At 44.2% G+C, this 12,927-nt stretch overlaps 1 long non-coding RNA gene across 1 annotated transcript; it reads right to left on the minus strand.

The window, feature by feature from the left end:
- On the minus strand, positions 1,753–10,530 carry LOC110399130. Its single transcript, XR_002438912.1, has 3 exons — positions 7,593–10,530; positions 6,350–6,550; positions 1,753–3,464 (listed from the first exon to the last, which is right to left on the minus strand). It is a non-coding gene; the product is annotated as an uncharacterized LOC110399130 (long non-coding RNA).

Raw genomic sequence — 12,927 nt, forward strand, 5'->3', positions numbered from 1 at the left:
ACTGTCCTTTCCATGGGGGAGCCCAGGTCACTAATCACTAGCACCCAATCCTCTAATTAAATTGATGTTCTTCATGTCAATTCTGCCATCAGAATAGAATTCGTAAAATACGCACAGCCACCTGATGCCAAAGCAGTGCTGCTGTGCCACCAGGTAGAAGCAGCCTTGGCTGGCCAGGGTTGCTATGCGTCACCTTTAGCAATGTAGCACATATCCTGTGGCCACGGGAATCAAATCATTATGCAAGGAAATCAAAAGTAAAAGTACATTTTGCAGTTTTCCAAGTGAACTGACCCTTAAAAAGCAATTTTAACATAATAGCATAATGCAAAATGACAGCTATTTCCCGAAAGCAGTGTAGCACGTTCATATTATGCAGGCTGTTCAACTTAAACATGAGAAACAATGCTGCTTTTCAAAACTAGCTTGTGAGATAGTGGGTGTGCTGCCCGTGAGCTGGGACAGTCCCTCCTGCTGTGGGGAGCTGGCAGCACAGGTCTGGCCCTGCCTGGCCTTAGCTGAGTGCCCTGAGCTATTCAAGTGTTCAAGGCCAGGCTGGATAGGGCTCTGTGCAACCTGGGCTTCCCTGCCTATAGTAGGGGGTTGGAACTAGGTGATTTAAAAGGTCTCTTCCAACCCAAATCAGTCTATTATTCTATGATTGGCCATTCTGATGAGTTCTAAAACTGTATTTCACAGGGAAAGCAGAATGCTGGGGTTAGAGGGCCACTGCTCATCTTTAGAAGAACAGTCTGCAGAATGTGACAGTGAGAGCTCAGCCGTTAGCATTTAAGGCATTTCTAGGAGACATTAAATGAAAGGGACCCAGTTCCTGACAACATGTTTTGAGGCACTGATGCAGCAAATACTGTGCAGTCTGACAGCAACACTGTTAATCTCCCTAAAAAGGAATCTCTTCCTAACTGCAGTTTTTGTCTGTTTGTGCTTTAAACACTGTATTTTTATTTCTTTATTTTCTTTATCTCCTGGGAGTCCATCTGATCTCATTTCCTGTAACCTTGGGGTCTGTTCCCTGGCACTTCCTAAGCAGCCCCATCGTTGTGGCTGGCAGACTCAGAGGCACCACCAACTCTTCACTGTTTCTCTGAGTGATAGCATAGAAATTACTTCACTCTTTCTCATGCCATCAAGTTCTCCATGCCCCTTCCAGGCGCTCCCTTACTGTACCATGCAGTGCAGGAAGCAGCTGGAGCTGGTACCAGTCATCCACACTGTGCTCTGTGGGTAGAGAAAGCTGCTGCATGTTTTCCCAGTTTTATGGACTGAATGCTCCATGGAGGTTGGAACACATTAAAAGCACACCTGGAGCACAGCTTACAGATTGCTGTAACCTGAAGTGCTCCCATTTGCATGGCCAGAGGTGGCTGTGTGGTGCAAAACAAAGCAGAGCAAGCAAGGATGCCCAAGAGCTTTGCTTCAGAAGCTTTCTTCTCACCCAAACCAAAATGCTAACGGAGGTGCTCTGCAGGGTTAGGAGCCCACTTTTCCCTTCTTTCCCTTTGCAGCAGGCAGGTTACTGCCATGTCAGCATGGAAATTGGGTGTTTAACAGGAAAGTATTTTGGTCTCTAGTATCACCTGTAGATTTTAAGAGCAACCCAAGAGGATCTCATGGTCATTTCCTGCTGTGACAGTCAGCATGTGGGAGGAACTCGGGGTCCCTGAAGCCAGAATACAAAACCTTTCTGTAAAACAAAAATTCTGCCAGATTTCCATTCACAAATATAGAAATACTTCACTTAATTTATCTAAACAGTTTTTATTTGATTGAGGTAATTGAGTCAAACAGCTATATTTTGACAATTCCTTGGTGAGAACATGATCAGCACTGACATGCACATACAAAACTGATTGTCTGAAAAATATTTGATGCTAGTAAAATTCAGTAGTTTGACACAGTGCAGCCAGTCCTGGCACCTGGCAGGGTGCTCACGAGCTCTTGCACTGGAGACTTCAAGCAGAAGCTTGAGGCAGGGGAGTGAGACCAAGCAGACTTGCTGTTCCCGAGAGGTGGGAGCAAGGCTTCTTGCAGCTCACTGTAGTTGGGCCTTTTTCCTCCTCTGCTCAGCACAGTTCCAATCCCTGATCCCCTGCACATGCTTTAGCTTTAGGGCTTCTCATGAAAGATGACCCTGCAGAGTGGTTTTGCTTCTTTTTCTGCTCCTACTGGCCATTTTCCCAGAACTCTGTGGTGCCGTGACTTTAATTTGCCTCTCAGTCTCTTTAACAGCACACTCAGTGTCCCAAAATCTGGCTTCTTTCACGTAGTGTGCATGGGAGCTGGTATCCCCTCAGGGGCAAGACGTTTTTTTTGATTCTTCCACAGATGGGAGCTGGATGGGATGGAGAGGGCAAAGCTAGCGCGCCCTCTCCATAGAGCAAAATCTCTTCTGCAGACCAAAGAATGCAAAATCACCTTACCTCTATGTGTCCTGATCGCATTTGCTGACATGAATGTGAACTGATTCCTCGCTTCCATTTAACACAGTAGTGCTTCTACCATCAGTTCTACTTCCCACAGTTAATGCTGAAGGTTAATGGTACCTGCAGTTAGCCCACCTCCTTCAGCTCCTCTTCACACCAAGGTAAGCTCAAAACATATCTCCTTCCAGTGTCAGGCTGACCTGTTCCTTCTGCCATCGCCTGTGCTTCTAATATTCTGGATTTACACAATTTGCTGGTTGTCAACTGGTGTGAGTTAAAAGCTCATTTGCCACTGCTGATGTAGGGGGGAAGGCTTGAGGTGAAAAGGACAGCCAGCTGCTAGGGAACTGGACTCTAATGTCTTCAAGCAGCTCAAAACCTAAGACAAATGAATCCATAAAAAAGAGAAGTATTTTTCCCATTCTTCGCAGCTGGACTTCTACCCCGGCTCCAGCCAAGGCTTTCAAAAATAACTGAACGACACAAATGCGACTTGATGCTCTCTTAGCTTAAGGAAAACTCATCTGGAAATAAGGTATTGCTCTTAATGCTTATGATTCTGATATGTTGGTTTACAGAAGGGAGGCATATATTAAAAATAATGAAGGAGTGTTGGCATTTTGGTGCCATTCAATTACAGCATGTGTCTCTCTGGAGGATGACAGTTATTAGGCTGCAGGTGTGACTAGAGCAGGCATTCCTCTGGAGATAACTTTTTTGTTCACGTCTGAAAAACAATCATAAACCTTGTTGCCTTTGTCTTCCATTTTTGAGCTCTTGTTTTATGGGAGGGAGAAGGGCAGGGGAGAAGGAGGGGAGGAGAAGGAATGGAAGACAAGAAATAAGGAGCAGAGTGATGTCTGCTATTGCAAGATGGTGTAGAAGAAAGCACTGGCAGCATCCTGAGGAGGCGTCCCGTTCTCCTGGGAGCTCTGTGTCCCACCAGAGCTGCCCCAGAGCCTGCCTTGGAGACCACCCATGGCGTTTCAAGGATCGTCCTTATCCCAGACTGAATCAGAGCTGTACATCGGAAACAGAAATTCACTGTTAGTAGAGCCCATGGATAGCTGCAGTTTGTCCCTTTCAAGTCACCTGAAAGCATCCCAATTTAAATGTAAATGCAGATGCTGCACTCCTTTGCATGGTTTTCTCCCACAGAAAGCAGCGATTGAGATGCAACTCCTGCAGAACAGATCTGAGAGATAGGGACCTTTTTCTCTCCAGGTAAAACTTGATACTTGGGCACGGTTACGGGCTGTGTGATGTCAGTAAAAGCAAACCCAGAACCAACAGAGGAGTGTTTTATGTCTGTCTCATAAAACTATTTCCCCAGTTCCAACAACTGGCAGTTGTCACAGCTGTTTGCAAGCCACTGGAAATGGCCCTCTGTGGATCTGAGAGCCATAAGTTTACAACCCTGAACCAAATACATTTCAAATAATGCCTCCGGTACTAATAGATGCTTTTATTTGTTTCTCCCTCTTCCATCTCGGATCAAATCCAGTCTGCCCTGTTTTACCTTGAAGGGCAGAAAAGGCTCCAGCAGTGCACTGATGGATGGGAGGATGTAAGAAAGCACAGTTGCTACAAGGAAGGTACCCTTCACGTGAGGTGTTTCAGGAAAAAAAAACCTGAAATTGCTTCTCATAAAACTGCATAAACCCTGTGGCTGATTGCCTGATCAAGGAGACGGTAGTAAAATAGTAGAGTTGGAAATTTTTTAATTAAACTCAAGCCTGCTGACTTAAAATTTGTTTGTGAATTCTAGTAAAGATTAATGTGCAATTGTGAACCAAACAATTTATTATCACAGAGTTTATTGTCGTGTAATTTGTAGGACTGAGGGAAAGAGAGATTATTAAATTCAAGCAAATTTATTGTTCTGTAGCTGGGGGAATTTCTTTTGGTTCTTTTGGTGGTTGAGCGTTGGCTTGTTTCAGGAAGAGTAAATAAATAGAGTTCTAAAAATGCACTTGGCGCTTCCCCAAAGGAGGAGCAGGGGACTCATGCAGGCTCAGTTGGTCAAGGCAGAATGCCTAGGTTGCCCCAAAGAAATGGTCACCTATTGCTATAGATGAAGCAGATAAGTAGAATAGAAACGGATACATCATTGGTGTAATCTTTCAAATATCCTTTTATATTGGTGGGGAGATCCATATACAATTCTATGAGAATGTATGCTGTTTTATTGGTGTAGGGTTCTCAAAGCCCATGGGAGAGGGTCAGCTACAGAACTCAGAGGGAACACTGATAAGTGCAAGAGAAGTGCAGGATCCCTATCTGCCTTCATTTTCTCTAATGAATTAGCTACAACCACCTCATTAAGGAGACTGTTCTTGATCAAACTTTTCTGACAGTTTTTCTTAATGACCAAATTGAATTTAACCTCTTTCAACTTGAGAACAATTTCTCTTCACCTTAGTGATAGGACTTGATTTAAACTATTCCTTTTCATTTGCTGCATTATTACACTAAGTATGACATGTTTTAAAAAAGGGGCCATCCCGAAACCTTGGTACATTAAAATGGACATCTTAATCTCACTAAAATTAAATGACTCAAACATTCTCAGGGTATGGTTGGATGAAGCTCTCAGCTCATCTCCAAGCCGCTCACACATTTCCTCCAACATTTACTCCTCCCCAGCATGCCCTCAATTCGGGAGCCCCATGGTAGTGGAGGGGGTATCCTGACTGGAACTCAACTTCGACAGCCCTGGTGCTATCCATGGGGTGTTTTAGAATTGTAGCATACTTATAGCACTTCACTAAAACTTTTCACTTCATTATCATTTTTTGTTTGTTTGTTTTTATTGGTCTCTTTCTACTTAGAAGAGAGAGAAACAAAAAAAGGGAAAAATCAGGAAGCTAAAGAGCAAGCCTGACTTAAAAGGATGTTACAGTATATTATAGAGTCTCTGTGCCACAGGAAAGCATCCTCCTGTGCCTTTCCCTTGCTGCACAGATGCCCAGCAGGATACCACAGGGACACAGCGAGTGGCTCAGGGACTTGGGGTAGCTCCTGCCCCTCTGCAGCGCCCTGTATGCATTTCACCCAGCCCCAGGAACGTGGGGTAACCCAGCATTCCCACACCTGCTCCCAGGATGACAGTACATCTGTACATGCCAGCTGTATGTCTTGTACATACAGCCCAACAGGCAGTGCACGCCACTGCATGGTGTAACCAGGGCTATCTCATCCTTTCACAGTCAGACCTGGAACACAGGTGACATTTTCTGTGCAGTTGCAGGGATCTGAACAAACAAGACATAACCGTATCCCAGAGTGGCTTCTCCAGGTATCCATACTGTAAAGCTAACAAGATCAGCTACTCTCATTCTGTCCCTGCACTTATCCCAGGGCAGCACAGCAAGGCACTGCATCATGTGTTCCATCCTGCTGTGCTCTGGGTGCAAAGAAGCAGGATGCCACATGTTTTCTTCAACCTGCTCTGTGCCTTGTTGGGCTGTAAGGGGCAAAGCTGCACTCAACAGGAAGTCCTTTAGGTGCTGATGTCCCCAAGGCCCAGGCTTTGTGGCCCCCAGATAGGCTGCGTGCCAGGCACATTTGGCTCTGCTTCAGCTCCTGGGCCTGGAGCAGGGCAGGGCCACGGCAACATAGTGGCAGTCCCTGACACCCGGCATTGTGGTGGTCAACAACTGACGATCCTGTTCAGTGTAATGATGAGACACAACAGCTTTCCAAGGAACTGGAGCAGTGCTCTGTTGCTGTTTTCCTCCAGCCTTTTCTGGTTTCTTCCTTCTGTCCCTCTCCCCTCCTCTAGAGAGGATGATGGGGTGATAGAGGTTTATTCATTGCCCCATTTCTTTTGCTAGGAGACTTTTTTCCCATTTTTTCCAAAGTAGCCCTGAGCCCAACCCAGAACTGATTCTCCTTGTGCTCACCCTGCAGTCCTTTGGCCTGGGTCACTCTTCTCAAAAGAACAGCTCTCACCACAGCCTTCTCTCTCCAGCTCTATCCCACAAAGCCAGTGCAATAATGGGACCTCCAGATTTCTTTTGAAGTGTTTCAGCATTCCTAGATTCCTCCCTCCCTTCTTTCAATTGCCATAATATGGGAGAGATTTTTACATAGTGTTATGGATCCTGAAACGAGACATTGGTAGGGGACAAGAAACAATAAATCCATGGGAGCAGAATAACTTCATTGTGCATCTGAAAACCTCCTGGATGCTGCACAGGGAAATAGTGATGTTTCAAATTGCTGTTGTCCTTTAGTGGCTTGGAGTTGGATGTACTCCTGTCACTTCATGACAACTCTTCTGGATGGAACCAGCATGAGTTACCTAGTAATGTAACTCTGTCTGATGTGCCTCTGCTTTATGTAGGGGTAGCAGAACAGCTACAGACAGCTCTTTGTATTTAGCAGCAGGTTTGAAGAAAAATGCCAGCATGCCAGTATTGTTCCCATGGCACTTGAGCACTTAAATGCCTTTTTCTGTTTGACATCCTTTGTATTTTAATAATGCACAGAGGCATCAACAGAGATTGGAACTCTATTATGTGAGGCACTAAATGAGCATAGAGAAAGGCAGCACCTGCCCCAAGTAGCACTAGAAGCCCTATTATCTCCAATTATAGGTAGGGCCATGGGATGAATTAAGTTTCCTGGGGTCATACAGTGAATCTATAATAGTGTCAGTCATTGAATCCCTGTCTCTGGAGTCCCCATCAGGTACCACGCAGGTACTGAGTCAAAAGTATGTTCAGATATTACTTTATGGAGATATTGTCGTTCTATTTCTATGGGAACAGACTATTAAAAGGTGAATGAAGCTTTTTTTATATTATTTTTAAATAGTTAGAAAAGTGCAACTTAAAACTAAAACAGAAAGAGGCTCAACTGTCCTTTCACCAGTTTTACACCTCTGGTGCTTCCTGACTTGGCTAGAACTCCTTCAGTTTTTGAGTACACAAAAGGAAAGGAGCACCTTACCCCAACAGCCCATCCTAGAAGCCTGTGCATTTAGGGACAGGATCTCAGTGCAGAGGTCACTGCTGGATTGCAAGGCACCCAACAACAGCATCCCCAGCTTTAAAGGAAATCCTCCAGTCCATAGGTGTATTTGCATTTAGTTGTAGTAGACAGAAGAAAATTAGTTTAAAATGCTAAATCTGATAAACCCACCACGTCTTCAAGAAAAGGAGAGAGAATCTTGAGACAACCAACTCCTCTGCCTGCTCTTTTTGAGTCAAGAGCTACAGCTCTATCATTTTATTCTCTGCAGCAGATGAGTAACTGCATGTGTCAGGTTGATAGGAAAAAACTCCTCACCTTCAGTGATACTTAAGGAGAGCATCGGTACCATCTGTGCTGATCCCATTATGGGCGGCTTACAGACAGCTGGCGTGTCTTGGCATCCACTCTCCTCATTAATCCCCCATTCCACTACAATAAACTTCTGCAGAGATGGCAACACATTGCAAATGGAATTAATCCACCATGGCAGGAACTAATTAAGAGAACAAATCTGAAGCTGTGCCTTATGGCTCTAATTCCCTTTTTATACCTGCAGGGCAAGGGCTGTTAAAAATGAAAAGAAGTTAAGCAGAAGCCAATGCTGTCATTAGCCATGTCTGCAATCTTAAATACCATTGCTTGTGCTCGTTTCAGCAAAGCCTTGGATCAGACTTGGAAAAAAAGATTAAAGAAAAAATAAACCAAATCAGAAATCTGAAGGGAACAGAGGGGAAAACAAACAAACAATTTTCATCAGGAATGCTAATAAATCCACCTGACTGCTTTCCTAGGCCAGCTGGTACAGTTAGTCTCATCATGGCAGAGCTCTGTGTGATGGTGTGTATTCCTAGGAAATGGTACTTGGATACCAAAGGTCTTTGCAGAAGTGAGTGGAAAGGGAAAATCAAGTGGGACTATATCATTTATAATGAGAAACAGCCTCGTATGAGGTGTTGATGCAACAGAATAAAAATAACAGTCTATATTGTGTTTTCTGATGGAGAGCTCTCCTTTCGTAGGTATTGGAATGCACAAATTTCAACCATATCAAAAAAGCAAAAAACAGCTCCTGAAGTCTTTCATTCCTCTGGTGAGAGTCCTGTCTAAAGCCAAGGATGAGGGATGATGAAAACAAAAACCTCTACATGATTTTGTGAGAGGGGAAAGCTGGTGCATGAATGACTGACAGCAGAGGAAATGAATGAGGTGTGTGGAGGAACACTGGGAAGTGTCAGAGCTACTGCTGAGTGTGATCCTCTGAGCTGTGCAGCATTTGCACACAAAACTTCCAAGAAGGTTTTCTGGATCAGAGCTTCACAAAATGCATTATTTCAAACTTAAATAGCTCTGTTTGTTGTGCACTGGAGCATGTGCCTGACTTTCAGCCTATATTTAAGAACTTTCTCTGCTTGTCAAAACACTTTGGGATGAATATTCAAAAGACAGAAGCCTTGTGATTGGTATTATATGACCTGTCTTAAGGACCTTTGCTGTCACAGAGGAATCTCCAGTCCTGACTTCAGACTTCATGCTCTATAGGTGGTGGAGTCCCTGATATTACAGAAACAAGGGAGGAACTGAGTGAGCCAGTTGTAGAAAATGTTGGGTAATGGATGTATTCCTCTGGGAACTAAAGTATCTCCTTCTGCAGGAAGAGTTCCAGTCTTGCATCTTTCCCTGGAATGAATTCTTGATGCCTTCATTACAGAACTAGAGTGGGGGGTAAAATAGGTCAAAGTTGTCTTTCATACATGGCTAATGATAGCGTTGAACTTCCACCCCATCACAGTTCAGCAGTCTGAACGTTTCTAGTGAAACAGAATTAGCCCAGGCTCTACAGGGTTCTCTTAATTGCTTTGCAGCATCACCAGAGAGCTGTCTGCATGGCCGACGTTTAGGAGATAGAGATGTTGTTAGTGCAGGAGTTGGCTGCAGCCTAAATAACATTTTTCAAAGAGAGAAGCTTTGGCTTGAACAGATGCCAACACTCGAGGCTTGGTCACCTGCATCCTTTGTGGCTCTGGGCAGCAGTTCCCACCAGGAAGGACTGAGCCTGAATGGGGCACCAGGAAATGGCAGAAATTAGGCCTGTAGTTAGAAAGGGAGTCACAGTTTAGGAACAGAACCAGTAGTCTTGGCAGGGGTATTTGTCACTTGCTGTATGTCTGTAGTTGCAATCAATTGGAATGATGTATTCCCAAATCTAACTGATGGCTGGTTCTGGACAATTAAGGTTGATTTTATAGATGAATCCTTCAAGTCTAATAAGTTTTAGAGAAACAGCTATATAGGCCTCATTATTTTCTAAACTATGTGAATGTCTTACATTTTGCTGCTAATTTATTAACGTCCAGTTGTTTGCATATGAAGAGAAAGAGTCTAGATAAATTTTTTAAAATTCTCTTCTGAGCACTGATGTTACAAATACATTAGAGTTCCTTCAAACCCTTCAGTCAGACAAGGCTCCAAGTTTGGGGCTGTCTCAAAGTGAGCAATTAAGCTTGAGCTGCTAGATTGAATTCTTAGAAGCTTTCCTACAGGGAAGAAAGGAAAAATAAATGAATAACATAGAGTTTTTGGCCTATGCTCTTAGGTTGTAGTTCAAGGAGAACTGAGAGGTTTATTGATTTGGGTTTTCAGTTTGAAATTGCAGAAGATTGAAGACTTAATTTTACTTGTGGCAGGCAAGCACCAAACTCCTGCTTTTGTAGCTCAGTGTGCTTGGGCAGACAGCTGTGCCAGGCACAGCTTCATCCACCTCCTTTGGACTCACCAAAAGAAATTGCAGAACAATATCTTAAAAGATTGGCATTGAAAAAGCCCTAGGATATTTGAGAATGTACAGATGTATGTTGCTAAGATGAAGGAGCATGTTGACCATGCTTCAGTATTAGCTTCTTTTTCTAGCTTGACAAAGTTCCTTCTTTCCCTCAGACATGGTGTGTTTTTGCTTGTTTTCTGTTTTGAAACCGTGAGCTCCAGAAACATAAGCAGGTGTGACAGAGGAGGCGAAGGGAGCACACATGGAATCAGAAGCATGCCAGTGTTTCATACAATCATAGAATCATTTGAGTTGGAAGGGACCCTTAACGGACACCTCACTGAACCCCCCTGCAATGAACAGGGACACCTACAGCTCCACCAGGTGCTCAGAGCCCCATGCTGCCTGACCTTGAGTGTTTCCAAGGATGAGGCACCACCACATCTCTGGGCAACCTGTTCCAGTGCCTCACCACTCCTATTGTCCTTATATCCAATCTAAATCTCCCCTCTTTTAGCTTGAAACCATTTCCCCTTGTCAACAGACCCTGCTAAAGAGTCTGTCCCCTTCTTTCCTTTACCTCCCTTTACATACTGAAAGGCTGCTCTCAGATCTCTTCTCCAGCCAGAACCACCCCAGCTCTCTCAGCCTATCCTTGTAGGGCAGGTGTTCCATCCTTTGGATCCTTTTTGTGATGCAGTTATGCCATCGTAGAAGGTCACAAGGTTGGTCAGGCAGGGCCTGCCATTGGTGAAGCCCTGCTGGTTATCCCGTATCACCTCCCTCTCCTCCATGTGCCTTAGCATAGCTTCCAGGAGGAACCACTCCATGATCTTCCCCAGCACTGAGGTGAGGCTGCCAGGTCAGCAGTTTCATGGATCATCCTTTCTATCCTTCTTTAAAAATGGGTGCAACATTGCATTTTTTCCAGTAACCAGGGATTTTACCTGCCCGCCATGATTTTTCAAATATCATCAAGAGTGGCTTGGCAACTATGTCAGCCATTTCCTTCAGGACTCCCTGTGCTGAAGCTTGGCACTCTGAGGGCCTGCAGCAGAGCCACAGGCTCCTGGGGACAGGCTTTGACCCAGGCAACAGAACACCTGGCTGTGTTGGAGTGAGCTTTGGAAACAGCAGAGGCTTTGAACAGACAATTAGGAGTTAAGGCATCCATCAAAAACCTGTAAAAGCACCTTGGGGAGTTGAGTTCATTTTAGAATTGGGGGTGGAGAGGTTCTGGTTTGATTCTTTCTTTCGATGTGTCAAGAATAAGGTTTAAGAAGAATTTAAATACTTTCTTAAAATAATGTCTTCAGTTGTGTGGGTAGAAGTAACAAATCTGTCAGCTCATAAAACTGATGCTTCATATAATTTCCTGATGTTCACTTACCTTGGCTGTTAATGGAAACTTGCATTCCAACATAAACTCTAATCATCCCACTGAAAGCAGCGGGAGTGATTTGTCCCTGGTGACACCACGGGCCATTAATGCACTGCACACAGAGGATGTGCTCTCCCCTTCTGTTCACACACATCATAGCTACCAGCAGCAGTTTGGAGCTAACTCTTCAGGCATGTGCAGCAGAGCTGGAGCAGCTCAGTGGGGTGAGCCTGCCTCAGGGCTACAAATGGCCATGGAGGCTGTGCCTTCTCCTGGAGTGTTCCATGTATGTCCTGAATCCTCCTGAAATGTGCTGGTGGAGTTCAGTGGCAAGATAGCCCCTCAACTGCTGAGCTCACCAATGCTGAGGACAGCTGAGCATACAGACCTTTCTAAGTTCCATTGTTCCAATCCAGAAGTATTCCCAGGGAGGCTTTTGGGGATTGGTAAGAGCCAGATTAGGCTGCCCAGGTCACGGTCGAGCCACAGCAGCTCTCTGGTCCAGAGGAACTTGTCAGGATTTCTAGTTCAGCTGTACCATTTAGTTGGAAGTTGTATGTGTACGTATGCAGCTGTGTGCAGGGGTATGCATGTGTATGCTAAAACCCAGTGTGGGGCTTGAGCACAAGAGGCCAACATTTAACCTGCTGCCATAGCTGCTAGTTGTACTATGGAGGCACAAAGCCGCATATTCTCACTGTAAATTTCTTCCTGGAGTGAAACATTGCTCTCTTTCCTTTATTGGAGGCAAAAAACTAAAGGGAAGATCAGAGTTCCTGAGCCCCTAATTTGCAGGAGAGGCCTGAACTGCTTGTTTCCAAGTTTTTAAATGTATTTTGCAGACTATTATTCTGTGCAGGTGGAATTTACCCAATTGGAAGCATCATGGCGGTCTTGCTCCCTAGCAGAGTGCTGCAAGAAGGCCAATGGCCAGTGAGACATTGTTCCATTATTAAACTCATCAAGGAGACTGGAAAGAAGCACATTTACAGCCTTTATAACTCATAAGGCCATATACTTTTTCTAAGATGAAGAAAAATTAATATGGCTTCTTTACTGGATGGAAAAGGCTTTTCAATTTAACCTGAGCTATTTCCCTTTCCAAAGAAATTGCATAAAAGCAACAATGAAAAAATTTAATCTCCTTACGGGATAATAGGAGAGAGATCATCCAGAGTTTATAAAGCATCTTAGTTAATGGATTCATTTTAATAATGACAGTTTTATCCACCCACCTTGGCAGCTCTAGATTTTTTTTTAATTCTTTTTTTTTTTTTTGAGTGCATGCATTCACATTGCTTTTTTTAAAGCACAGAAAGGAAGCATCATACTAAGGATAATGAACGCACTTTCCTGTCTTG

This window comes from Numida meleagris, chromosome 4 (genome assembly GCF_002078875.1).
Source record: "Numida meleagris isolate 19003 breed g44 Domestic line chromosome 4, NumMel1.0, whole genome shotgun sequence".
Lineage (NCBI taxonomy): Eukaryota > Metazoa > Chordata > Aves > Galliformes > Numididae > Numida > Numida meleagris.